At 47.0% G+C, this 13,747-nt stretch overlaps 1 long non-coding RNA gene and 2 other non-coding genes across 3 annotated transcripts; 2 read left to right on the forward strand and 1 right to left on the reverse strand.

Moving 5' to 3' along the window:
- Positions 1-3,606: 3,606 nt before the first annotated feature.
- TRNAR-CCG lies at positions 3,607-3,679 on the reverse strand. The gene has a single exon. It is a non-coding gene; the product is annotated as a tRNA-Arg (tRNA).
- Positions 3,680-10,261: 6,582 nt separating this feature from the next.
- Positions 10,262-11,632, forward strand: LOC122489091. Its single transcript, XR_006298830.1, has 2 exons — positions 10,262-10,411; positions 11,158-11,632. It is a non-coding gene; the product is annotated as an uncharacterized LOC122489091 (long non-coding RNA).
- Positions 10,987-11,058, forward strand: TRNAA-AGC. The gene has a single exon. It is a non-coding gene; the product is annotated as a tRNA-Ala (tRNA).
- Positions 11,633-13,747: the final 2,115 nt, after the last annotated feature.

Genomic DNA, 13,747 nt, shown 5'->3' on the forward strand with positions numbered 1-13,747 from the left:
TCATGGAACATGAGATGAGAAAGAGATTGGTTCACCACTTCAAACAGCATGCTCTTCCTCAATATGATAAAGAGCATCTATAAAAAACCCACTGTGAACATCATCCTCAATGTTGAAAGACTGAAAAAGCGTTCTCCCTAAGATCAGGGATGAGACAAGGATGCCTTCCTCAACACTATGCTATCCAACATTGTACTGAATGTTCTAGCCAGAGCAATTAGACAAGAAAAATCAATCTAAGGTGTCCAAATTGGAAAGGAAAAAATAATACTGCCTCTATTCACAGGTGACATGATCACAAAGAATCAACAGGAGGTAATAAGTGAACTCAGAAAAGTTGAAGAGTACAAGATCAACACACAAAAATCAGTTCTGTTTCTGTATACTAGCATTGAACAGGATTCCATAAAGAAAACTAAGAAAGAAATCCCAGTTATAATAGCATTAAAGAATAAAATACCTGGGAATGAATTCAACCAAGGAGGTGAAAGATATGCACATTGAATTCTATAAAACATTCCTGAAATTAGGATCCAAAGAGGATGTCCTGTGTTCCTAAATAGGAAGACAATATTGTTAAGATGTTAATACTACCCAAAGTGATCTACAGATCAATATAATCTCTATCAAAGTTCCAACAGCTTTTTTTTTTACAGAAAAGAGAAAGCTATTCCTCAAATTCATATTAAACTTCAACGTGAATTGCTGAAGCAATCTTGAAAAAGAAGAACAAAGGTGGAGGACTCACACTTCCTGATTTCAAGACTCAGTAAAGGCTAAGGCAACCAATACATTACCAGTATGTGGTACTGGCATAGGGACAGACATACAGACCAATGGAACGGGATTGAGAATCCAGACTAAAAACCAAATAATCCAAGTAAGAAATGGGCAGAAGACATGAACAGACACTTCTCCAGAGACATCCAGATGGCTAACAGACACATGAAAAGATGCTCAACACCACTCATCATCAGGGAAATACAAATCAAAGCCACAATGAAACACCACCTTATACCTATCAGAATGGCTGACATTAACAACTCAGGCAACAACAGATGTTGGCGAGGATGTGGAGAAACAGGATCTCTTTTGCATTGTTGGTGGGAATGAAAGCTGGTGCAGCCACTCTGGAAAACAGTATGGAGGTTCCTCAAAAAGTTAGAAATAGAACTACCCTAGGATCCAGTAATCACACTATTGGGTATCTACCAAAAAAATACAAAACCCCTAAATCAAAGGGATATTTGCACCCCTATATTTGTTGCAGCATTATTATAGCCAAAGTATGGAAGCAGCCCAAGTGTTTGCCGATAGATGAATGGATAGAGGATATGTCATATGTATGTACAATGGAATATTACTCAGCCATCAAAAACAATGAAATCTTGCCATTTGCAAGGACCTGGATGGAGCTACAATGTATTACACTAAGTGAAAAATAGCATATGATTTTACTCATATGTGGAATTTAAGAAATAAAACAAATGAACAAAGGCAAAAAAGAGGGAGAGAGAGAGAGAAACCAAGAAACAGACTCTTAATATAGAGAACAAACTGATGGTTACCAGAGGGGACGTGGGTGATGGCGATCAAGAGTACACTTATGATGGGCACTGAGTATATATAGAATTGTTGAATCGCTAAGCTGTAGACCTGAAACTAATGTAACACTACATGTTAACTATGCTGCAATTAAAATAAAAATGTTAATTGAAAAAGAACTGAGAGTCTAGGGGCACCTAGGTGGCTCAGTCGGTTGAGCGTCCGACTTCGGCTCAGGTCATGATCTCACGGTTTGCGCCTCCCCTGCTCTGCCCCTCCCCGCTTGTGCTTCACCCCCCACCCCGCCTCTCTCTCAAAAATAAACATTAAAAAAAAAAAAAAAGAACTGAGAGTCCAGGATCCAACCTCTAGGTTTATGGCCAAATGATTTTTTTAGGATGAATACTTACATATGTATATATTTAAATGTTTATTTAGTTTTGAGAGAGAGAATGTGAGTGGGGAGGAGCAGAGAGAGAGGGAGACACAAAATCCAAAGCAGGCCCCGGGCTCTGAGCTCTCAGCACATAGCCCAACGCAGGGCTCAAACTCATGAACCGTGAGCCGAAGTCTGACACTTAACCTACTGAGCCACCCAGGCACCCATTATTTTTTCAATTGTGAATTTAAAGCCCATAAAATTTACCATCTTAACCGTTACTGCTGTTCAGTAGAGTTAAGTATTCCCATATTGTTGTGGAACAGATCACCGGAACTCTTTTTATCTTGCAAAATTGAAATTCTACAACCATTAAACAACTCCTCTTTCCACCACAGAATGGTAACTGCCATTCTAGTTTCTGTTTCTATGAATTTGACTATCTTATTTATTTTTTTACGTTTATTTATTTATTTTGAGAGAGACAGAGAGAGCATAGGAGGGGCAGACAAATAAAGAGGCAGAGAGAGAGAATCCCAAGCAGGCTCCATGCTGTCAGCGCTGAGCCCAACCTGGGGCTCAAACTCACCAATCTCATGACCTGAGCCAAAATCAAGAGTCAGACGCTCAATCGACTGAGCCACCCAGGTGCCCCCTGAATTTGACTATTTTAAATACTTTATGTAAGTGGAATGATACCACATTTGTCTTTTTTTGGTGACTAGCTTATTTCGCTTAACAAAGCATCCTCAAGGCTGATGTATGTCTAGCCTGTGACAGGATTCCCTTCCTAAGACTAGGTGATACTCCACTGTAAGTATCACGTTCTGTTTATTCATTTATCCTTCCAAGGACACTTGGGTTTCTTTCACCTCTTGGCTGTTGTGAATAGTGCAAACATCTCTTTGACACCCTGCGTTCACTCCTCCTGGATATATACCCAGGACTGGAATTGCTGGATCATATTTTTAATGCTTCTGTTTTTAAGTGTTTTGAGGAAACTCCGGGCTGTTCAGACCCATTTGTGGCATTTGTTCACCTGTTGAAACTGAAATTATCTCGGCTACACTAGCAGGAGTTGATCTGGAGGACAGTTGGGTCTGGGATAAAAGCCTTTGGTGGCTTCTCTCTGAGATCATTGTTTGGGAGATGGTGGAGTTATGTGCCTGGCAGCTAATGACAATCTGGAGAACCCCGATTTCAAACCACGTTTGGAGCCACGGTCATAGGGAACCCTAGTCAGAGATCTTGTTCCCAGAAGTGCAACTCAACCTTACCCCTTTTCATTGATACTTTAGTGAACCCCTCCTCCTCCCCCAACAAAAGTGTCCAGTAATGTCAGCTTGGGGAAGACCAGGTCCCTCCAGGAACATCCCGCCTGAGGAAGCCCCGTCCCTACTCTTATCTCAGCCTGACGCTCATCCCTTCCCAGGGCTTGCAAGTAGTTGTGGTCACTGTGTTTCTGTTCACCTGATGCCACGTGTCGGGTCTACTGGAAAGAAAGCTCCGAGGACGCACCTGCTACCTCCGCCAGGTTCTTTCTGAGGCACCTGTCACCCAGCAAACATCTGCAACTGTCACCCCAGAGGGCACTGCCCTGTCACCCCGCGGACACCCGCCGGTTAAATGAGGAGGAAAAGTCTGCCCGCCGGGCTTGAAGCATCACCCGCGGAGGAAAACAGCGACCACGAAGGGACTCGAACCCTCAATCTTCTGATCCGGAATCAGACGCCTTATCCATTAGGCCACGCGGCCAGCTGACAGGTCGCCCCCGCCACGTTCGACACAAAGAGTAAGTGGCGCGGTGGGGAGGGGTCCTTGCGGACGCGAGCTCTGAGGATGCTGCGGGGGGGGGCGGGGAGCGTACGACCCCAGGGCGCACACCTGACCGCGGGGACCGCGGGGATGCGGGCGGCTTGATGGCGCAGAAGGGTGCGGCCGTCACCTGCCGGGACTCGCCGGGGGCGCGGCCTGGGGGCCCCCAGGAAGGCCGGCCGCTGGGTTTCCGCGCGCTCCGGAGAAAGGAGCGGGCCTCGGGGACTGGCGCGTGTGGCTGGTCCTGGACGCGCGATGTCCCCGCTCCGTCTGCGGCCTCATCCACGGTCAGGGCTCGGGAGGAAGCTCGCGGTCACCGGGAGGGAAGGGGGGGAGGGTCTCCCGCCGGCGTCTCCCGGGTCTCCGGTTTCTCCGCCGCGTCTCCCCTGCAGGTGGGCGCGGTGCCCCTGGTCGCCCAGGCCTTCAGTCTCCATCTTCGGCGCGCCCACTGTGGGGGCCGGACCTGGGGACGCGACCCGCGGCAGGTGCGCGGCGGGGCGGAGGTGGGGGGGGGCGATGGCCCGAGGGGGCTCGGGCCCCTCGCTGTCACTAGCACGCGGCGCTGTAGAAACGCAGACACCACACCTCGTTCATTTCAGGAAGGGGGTGAGGGGACGGAAACGTGACCCCCTTCGGGCCTCAGTCTGGACACGGACCGGACCAGTAGGTGGACAGGAGGGACACACATGTCTTTCGTGTCAGTTTGGGGTCACCTGGGAGCCTTCCCAGGGAGAGGAGGAAACCGCGAAACCTGAGTGTCTCTATGCCGGGTTCGACGAGAAGGGGGCGAGGTGGGCTGGGACAGGCAGAAGGCAGGAGGTCAGAGCGGCAAGTTGGGGAAACTCAGCCAGGCCCGCTGGTTCGCCTCCTTCCTGAGTCCCTCTGTCTCCTCGGGTGAGGGCGCTCCTGTCAGCACAGAGAAGGCGCCTCTCACTTGATGGGGTCTTTACCTGCTTGGAGGGTGGGGGTCAGAGTGACCTTCCTGCTTCTGCCATTTTCTCAAACTCCTTCAGCTGAAGATACCCAACATGCCAGGATGCCTCGTTTTGGGGTAAGGCCCTGAACCCCATGGTGTGAAAGAGTTATAGTTCCTGTTCACCAAGCATTGTCACTCGAAAGTATGTATTTCCGCAAGGGGTGGGGGCCCTCAGCCAGTTACTCTGGGAGCAGGGCCACAAGAAAATAATTTCCGCGACTCTCAAGACCTAACCACAGAACTCCAAACCAGTCCAGTGCTCTGCCAACTGAACTGCTTCAGTTACTAAGAACATCGTGTGGACGCTTTGCGCAAGTAAGGTGATCTTTGTGTCGATGGGCTTCCGAGTGGGCTAGTCATGATCAGGGAAAGCTGGCCGAGCCCTGGGGAAGGCCGCATAGACCGAGAAGAATGAATGCATCCTTTGTTTTCATAGGCCGAAGTAGTAGTTGGGCCCATTTGCCACAAACCTCCCTGAAAAAAATCTTCACACGTTCTCTCTAAATCTACTGGACCCTAACTTCTGTCTCTCTTCCTTTCCCCTCCTTTGCCTCGTTAACAAATTTCTCATCCCCCATCCATAATTAGAAATCAACGTATTTGCAGGGCCTTGGTGTTTACACTCTACAGAGGGGGAAAAGGAGGAACGAAAAGAGAAAAAAAAAAAGGGAAAACATTCCTACATAATAGTATTTACATCTATAGTATCTTTCTTTCTGTCTGATCCCAATTTGATAAGTCACATGGCTGCACAAATTTCCGGCTTTTTTTTGGCCATGACGTACCCATTAGTCCTTAGGTAGGCAGGGGAATGCTGCTTTCCACCAAAACAGAAACCTGGTTTCAAGTCAGAGCTTTAGTCTGAAGGGGTGATGGTGGGGGGGCAGGTTGGGGACAGACTATAGCCCTGCCAGTTCTGTTATGGCCCAAATGGCAGAGACGAAGCCATCTGACACAATATTCTATGACCAAGGACGTGCTAGAATTCATGATTCTAGTAAAAATGTTTGGGTCAAAGAGTGAGAATACAGACCGAAGGAATCTTACCATCCCTGGCAAACAAATTTACAAATTTGAAGGTGGACTGCAGATCCCAGCTGGAAATAAGTTTTGCATGACAATTAGGTAGCACTCTTTGGAAACAGGTGGTCGCCGTCCAGAGGAGATAACATTACATTTCAGAAGTCTAAACTCTTCAGGGGATTCGTCTGGATTTTTATCTAGACATCATGACATACATCATCCCTTCCCCAATTTTGTATTTTTTATTTCCTTCTTCCTTCCATTATTCTTGTACTTGGTTAGACTAGACTGACCACAGTTTTCCTTAAATATGATGTTGGCTTTGGATGCATATGGATGATCTTGTTTCCATTAAGAAAACATTTGCTGTTTAGTTTCAGGATACAGTAGAAGCATAGAAGCAATCTTCTCCAACCTGCCTGGGATAGCTTTAGATTTCTGATTTTTTTTTTTTTCCATTTTAGTCACAGTGCTGCACATCACATGCCAGGACTTACTGATCTTATAACTGGAAGTTTATATCTTTCTCTCCCTTCACCCATTTGGCTCCCATTCTGGCAACTACTGATCTGTTCTCTGCATGTATGAGGTTTTTCATTTGTTTTGTTTTGTTTTAGATTCTACATGTAGATGAGATCATACGGTATTTGTGTCGCTGTGTCTGACTTACTCTACGTAGCATAATGCCCTCGAGGTCCATCCGTGTTGTCACAATGGCAGGATTTTATTCTCTCTTTATGGCTGAGCAATACTGCATTCTGTGTGTGTGTGTGTGTGTGTGTGTGTATCACATTTTCTTTATCCATTCATCCATTGATGGACACATAGGTTTTTTCCATATCTTGTATTATTGTAAATATTGCTGCAGTAAACTTAGGGGGCGCAGATATCTTTTCTATTAGTGTTTGTGCTTTCTTGGACACATACCCAGAAGTGGAATTGCTGGATCACAGGGTAGTTCTATTTTTAATATTTTGAGGAACCTCCATACGGCTTTCCAGAGTAGCTGCACTAATGTGGGTTTTGAATTTTTCCAAATTCCTTTTGTTACCTATTGAGATCATGTCATTTTTTTTCTCCTTCAAGCTATTAATTCACCTTAGTAATTGTTTTCTTTTTCCCCTGATGATAAATCATTCTTGTGTTCCTGGAAAAATAATTTGTTTGGGTCAACATGGTGTTTGTGTTAACATGCCTGTATTTTATTCATAATTTTTGCAACAATACACATGAATGAGATTGGTCTTTGATTTCCTTTTCATTCAGCTTTGGAAAGTTTTGGAGCAAGGGTTACCCTAGCTACCGTAAATGAATTGAAAACCTTACATTTCTTTTTCTTGCATTTTTTTTAGTACACTGCAAAAAAGCTTAAACGGTATTAGAAGTGTGCATAACATTGTTCCAAAGCCTGCCCTCGTTTTAGGTGACCACATTGCTTTTCCTTCACCAGCTCCTCAAGGATTTCTGAAAACTGTTAGTATGTCCTGAATATGTCTGGGGTTCTGTGCAGGATTTGGAGCTGTCTGAGGCTCCTGCCAGAATGAGCTGGGGATATTTAGGATCAGCTCAGTTTCCCTGAAAACACGCAATTTCAAACTTATTTTCTTTCTGGGTTACAGAATTGTCCAATAAGAAATTGTTTCATGTTGGACTACCTCAGCTTTGAGAAAGTCCATCTCTAGCAGGAAAAGAAAGTCACAACTGAGGTCAGGATGCTGACATTCAAACTGGCCTCAGGACCTTATCTTGCTAAGCAGTACTGGGCACCAGGAAGGGGTGTGGTCCTAATACTGTCTTCTCTAACACAGTCTAACAATTAGTGTATCTCGGCCACAAATAACTCTTAATAGCAGGCTAGGTTAGAAGGCAAAGGTGTTGTGAGCAGGACTGGAGCTTGTAGAAGGAAGCCCCAGCCGGGTCCGAGCCCAACACCTTAGCCATGTGGTCATCACAGCATCCGATGTCTCAATTCCTTATGTATCTGTATCAATCATAACATTTTGCTTCAACATCACAATGTTTTAGGTAAACAGGTGTGATTTTTAAAATTCATTGGTAGGGGCAGATCCATGTGTTATGAGACCTAAAGCTCATATATAATATCAGGGATCACCTTTAAGAAAAAAAAATTTGTATTCAAAACGACGAATACAAAGTCAACGGTGAAAGTAAATATTTATTTAGAATAAGAGCATAAACAGAAGCAGATTACAAACTTTAAAAAACTGATGGATTCCACAATCACAGAGATAGCTTACTGATATACCTCTATAATATGTTTCTCCTACACGGCTTCGCTGCATTATTTTTATTACCTTTCATATAACAACAATTGTGTCATATTATTTTCTATAGGTGGAAGTAGATAACTCAGCCTTTCCTCTAACATGGCTGGATTATTTTGTAAGACATAATTTGGAAAAGGATGTTTTCAGCCTCACAACTGATTGTTAGCAAGGCCAAGCATACTTATTTGTTGAATTGTTGTTCACATTGGGAAGTCCTTGAAGCTTTTTCACAATGAACTGCCCTTCCCACTCTCCCACGCAGCATGGGAAGAGAGGGAAGTCCTTGGTGAGTTAGGGCTGGGGTACCAGAAGCTCCCAGGAGCCTGTCAGCCAAGACCTCCAACTCTTGCTGCTTCGAGGTCATGGCTCATCCTGGCTTTTCTGGTGTTTAAAAAATGATTAAAGAAGACGAGTTAGGTGATACAAACAAACTTCAGTGCTTCATGAAGTGGACAGTCTCCTTTCAGAGAACTGCAAAATGGGGTTAAAGGTAGAGGAAGCTTTTATAGCATAAAGAATAAAGAACAAGGAAGAGAAAACAAAACATTTCTGATTGGCTGGGGCCGCATGGACCTTGTCTGGAGAGAGAAGGCCCAGTTGACTGGGCGCTGGGGAGTGGCAGACTGGATACTCTGCGGTTCTGGTCAAGCAGATCATTCACAGGGACACGGAAGTTACCTATATTTTGCAGACGTTTACAGATGTACCTCCCCCCAGCCCCCCACCAGCAGGAGTGGCTCCAACATGGGCCTGGAAAACTATTTCAACAAGTGTTTATGTAAGAAGGAAATAATAGAGAAGTTACTTGGAAGAATTCCAGGATGACCTGAATCCCCTCAGTACCTTCAATAATTGCTGATACTTGTAGAGATGCAGAAAAAGAGTCCAAATAAATAAAATCAGGAATAAAAATACCTGTGGGGGGATGGGCTAAATGGGCAAGGGGCATTAAGAAGGACACTTGTTGGGATGAGCACCGGGTATTACATGCAGGGGATGAATCACTGGGTTCTACTCCTGAAATCAGAATTGCACTACATGCTAACTAACTTGGATGTAAATTTAAAAAATAAATAAATAAATTTTTAAAAAGAACTAAAAATACCTAATTGTCTGGACAGGGATTGGTAAGAATTCCCTTCTCTCTTCCCTTAACATGGAGCTGGAGTAATGGAGGCACAGGTATGGGTAATCATTTCAGCCTAGTTTCCTCCTTCCAGCCTTTGCAAGGACCTTTCCATGAGCAACGTCTACGTGGGGTTGGCTCTCTCAAGCTGAGGAAATTTCTCTTACAGTAAAACAAAAAGACACAGAAATGGAAAGCGAATAAATTCAGAGATGATTCCAGGTAGTTCAACAGCCAACTAATAGGAATTCTAAACAAGAGAAGAAAGGGAATGAGAAAAAAGAAGAAAAGAAGAAGGAAGAACAAAAGGGAGAAAATTATCAAAGAAATATTTTTTTCTTTGGACAGAATTCTTTTTCTTTTGATGTGGACAAAGACGCCCACATCAGTCAAGCTATGTGTGTGTGTTTCTAAGTGCACGCTATCTTCTCAAGCCCACCAAGGTTCTAATTCCTGTCCATTCACTCTCCTTGTCAAAAGGTCCCATCCTTCCCATCCCTCGCCTCTGCTGGTTTAGGCCTTGAACACTGCTCCGCCCGATAACCGCCGGACAACCTCCTTCTGCACAGCAGGCCAGAGCAGGGTTGAACGGCAACCGTGGCTCTCCCTCGTCCCCCCAGTTCTGCTGTTCGGATCTGTTGTTAGCCGGCAGGTGCGAGTACCCCGGGCCAGCCACCAATGTAGAGTCTCCAGGGCCAAGCCCGATTTCGTAGCTTTACGCCTGGAGGAGAAAGATAATTTGCATGTCCACGGATAGAACCTGAATCTCGGCTCCTGCAATAAAATATGCTTAGATGCTTACATTCAGAAACTTCGTGTTTTGTTTTGTTTTGTTTTGTTTTGTTTTGTTTCCTGAGAACCCTGTAAAGCATACGCACTTATCTACACTTGTCTCTCCTCATCCTCTGCCCCAGGTCCCCAGCTCAACACGCTGAAGACACGCGAGCTCCCGGGGTCGGTATTCCCCGCTGCCCCAGCGGCCCGGGCCGAGGCAGGTGCACCCCCACCCCAGGACCCACAGCGCGGCAGCGCAGACACACGGTTGGCTTCCCTGCCTCTCTCGGGAAAGACGCCCACGTGTGGTGACCGAGCAAGCAAGTGCAGGGGAGGTGGGGAGGAGCCGTTCTCCGGAAGCGCAGACTTAGAGGACTTGGAGGGGAAGCAAATTCACCAAACATAGGGACAGGCACGCTCGGCGAACACGTTCGCCGGGCTGTGCAGAGACGTCTTTCTTACCAAGAGTGGCAGCGCTCTTCGCGGTAGGGGCCCCCGTCCAAACCCTTCGTGCAGCTCGTGACCGGGAAGGTCAAGAGCCCCCAGAGTCGGCAGCGCCTCGAGCGTCCCCAGCGGGAAATAATCCACCCGCGGGGCGGCGCACCGGGACCCACACGGCGGGAGCGTGCACACCGCCGGTCCAAGGGCCGATTCAGGGAGCCGGGTTTGCAGACCGAGCCACCTGGACACGCCGGCCCCGCGCTCCTCGCAGTCGGTGCGGCTCGGCCCGACAGGGCGCTGCGCTCCGCCCGCTCTGCCCGCGTCCCCGGCGCATCTCCGGGCCCCTCGGGTCCTGGGGGGTCCTGGTCCCCTCATTGCTCCTCCCCCTCGGCCCTCGGCCGCCTCTCCGGACACACGGCTCCTCCCGGACCTCCGCCTGGGCGCGCAGTGAGGTCCCACACGGGACCGCGGTGCGGCCCGGGTTCTCCTCCCAGCGCGTCCTCGGGGCAGTCTGGTACTGGGCCGGTGCACTCGCCTCAGCGCCGCGAAGGGTTGTGAGCCGCCACCGAAACCCGCAGCGAACATTCATAGGCGCATTTCCGGGCCTCTCTGTGTGCGAGGGGGTGTAGCTCAGTGGTAGAGCGCGTGCTTAGCATGCACGAGGCCCCGGGTTCAATCCCCGGCACCTCCACTTTTGAAGACGCAGGTTTTACTCCAACAGCTCTCTGGCCGCCTCACCGTTTACTAAAACGTGTCTGCGCCTCTCTCTTGTCTCTTTGTTTTCTTGCAGTCCTCCGAACTCACATGAAAAACAACGAGAATCACCCAACCCCACTCTGTTTGCGGTGCGCGCGCGTCTCTGCTCTGGGACTGGGCGTGGCCGAGTCCGCAGCCACCTGCTGGCGGGTTCTCCACCCGAGAACCACCGCAGCAGCGACGACCCGGCGCACCTGCAGCGGCTTCACCTCGCGGTACCGTCGGAGAGCAAGACGCACGGAGGCGCAGCGCACTGGACCCTGTCCTTCGATGCCCTCCTTCGCCGAGCTGCTGGGGCGGGGCGGACGAAATTGTGCATTCCCAGCACCCGCTCCCGGTCACAGCCCTCCTTCCTCCTTCCGCCCTCTCCTCCCATCCCCTCTCTCTGCTGTTACACCTTTAAAGTCGTTCCTGACTTTGAAGAAACTTCTCAAATATTACGTAAACTTATCATCTAGACAGAAATTCTTTATTGTGTTAAATAAACTCTATCCTTCTTATCTGACTGACTTGAAGAAGCACCTGCTTGGCTAATACTGATAGATGAGTTAAGAGGGGAATCAGAAAATAAAGAGACAGCCCCATCCCCTTTCTTAGCACCCCCGGTTCCATCCCACATTCTGAAGGGCTTTGTACATTCAACGTGTGAACACCTCAGCACACACTTCTAAGCTTCAAACACTCCACTTGGCAAAGAGCCAGTCCAGGGCCACCTCCTAGGCCTAGAAGCATGCATGCTAATGGCATGGTCTGCCCTCAGAAGGATGGCCTCCGAAAGGGGGGGTGGGGGGGTGGGTGACGTCTGCTCAGGCCCTGGAAGAGGGGAGGGTCTGGGCTGTTTTGATAGAGAATTCTGGGAGCCCCCATACATAGAGTGTGGACCCAATATCCACAGGAAGAGACATGGCCAGGAGGGGCCCCAGGACATACTCATCTCTTGCCCATGGTTAAACATGAAACCGAGTGGATGCCCCAGAGTTTAAGGGGATATTTGTGTTTAATCAGACTTTTCCAATGTAGGTCTAAGGTTAACGTTACAGGCTATCTTTTCCAAATTAACCAGTTTCCTGACTCATGTATGTGTGTGTCCTGTAGCGTCTCTTTTGAAAATACAACTTGTACCTGAACCACAGAACCGTGTGCTTAACATTAGATTGTGATAATACCTGCAAGATTAGAAGGTTATGTAGGGGACGCAAAAGATTTCCTCAACCCTCTCAGGGTCCCTGGCTGGGTCTGAACATTAAAAAGACAAAGGCAGATTAACAGGAGAAAAACATACAAATTTACTTAACATAAGTTTTACATGACACCGTGACACGAGAGCCTTCCTAAGGAAAGGATGACCCAAGGAAACAGATGTGAGTATGTTTGGGTTGGGTTGGGTGCACAGTGGTCACCCGTGGAGGGATGTGATAGGTTAAGGAGGCTGAGGTAATCTGGCAAATTGGGGGAAACTTAGCAAGGTTGTTTTTCAGGGGTGTCCCTTTGTCTTTGGAAATAAGGATGCTTCTTTCAGTCACAGGGCGGGCATCTCTCACAGGTCACCTTTTATGACCTGTTTCAGGGAAGAATGGCAATAGAGGGAGGCCAGAGTGACCTTTTGATGTTTTCTCAGATCCCTTCAGCTTAAAATATGTAATATGCCGAAGTGCCATATGTTGGAGTAGCATGTCCTGAACTCCATCGGTAATAGGATAGAATTTGTCAGGGAAGAAATAATCTAAACTTTATAGAGTTCTCCAGTGATGTTATACAGTAAAGGTTTGTGAGGATTTTGTGGCATAGGTTGTATTACCTTAGGACCGTTAAATCAATTAAACAGAGAGGCCAGTAGACGAGGGGGCTCTAATGCCTGCTTAAGCAGATTAAAACTAAGCCTGTATATGCTCGAAGGTTCAGAAATAGAAACAATAAGGACAACAAATCACAAACAGCCAACGAGGCTTTAAGCTCTAGCCAGTCGAATGACTTCCTTTCTTGTCTTCTGCTCTGTGTTTATACCTGCTGTCCTGTCAGATGGGCATCTCTAACCACCACAAGCTTGCCCCTAGCAGATCCGAGTTGATTTTTGCTCAAATAAACTAAAAAATTTTCATATGCCTCAGTTTATCTTTTAATAGGTAGAATTTTAGGGTAAAGAAAGCTCTTCTGAAAATGTTGATTTAAAAAAAAACATGAATTTCATTTGTACTGCTTTCTTAGGCTGGAGAATGAGGACAATGAAATGTACGTTTTAATGGGAGAGACTTAAGATTCATCAGAGCTTTAGCATTGTTGTTGTTTGGGGAAGGAGCTTATGATAAATAGACATAGAAAAGATTCGGCCACCCAAGGAGCTTCTTGGGTGTACTTTTCTAAAAATAAAGTGAAGAGCTTGGAGGAATCTGTCCTTGACCTTGTGAGCACTTTCAGGTAATGTGCACATCCATGTTCTGGAGAATGGCGTGGGCACCACCAAATGGCCATCTTGGGAACATCAGAGTCCTTTGCTGTGCATGAGAGTTCTCAGATGGCAATAGCTTTCTTTAATGGTAGATTGTGGTTTTTGATTATGTCCTTCTGGATTCTCAAAATCACATCAAGAAACCGTTTTTACAATGTGGATAGTAGTTTTCTTTTTT

Source organism: Prionailurus bengalensis, chromosome B2 (genome assembly GCF_016509475.1).
Source record: "Prionailurus bengalensis isolate Pbe53 chromosome B2, Fcat_Pben_1.1_paternal_pri, whole genome shotgun sequence".
NCBI lineage: Eukaryota > Metazoa > Chordata > Mammalia > Carnivora > Felidae > Prionailurus > Prionailurus bengalensis.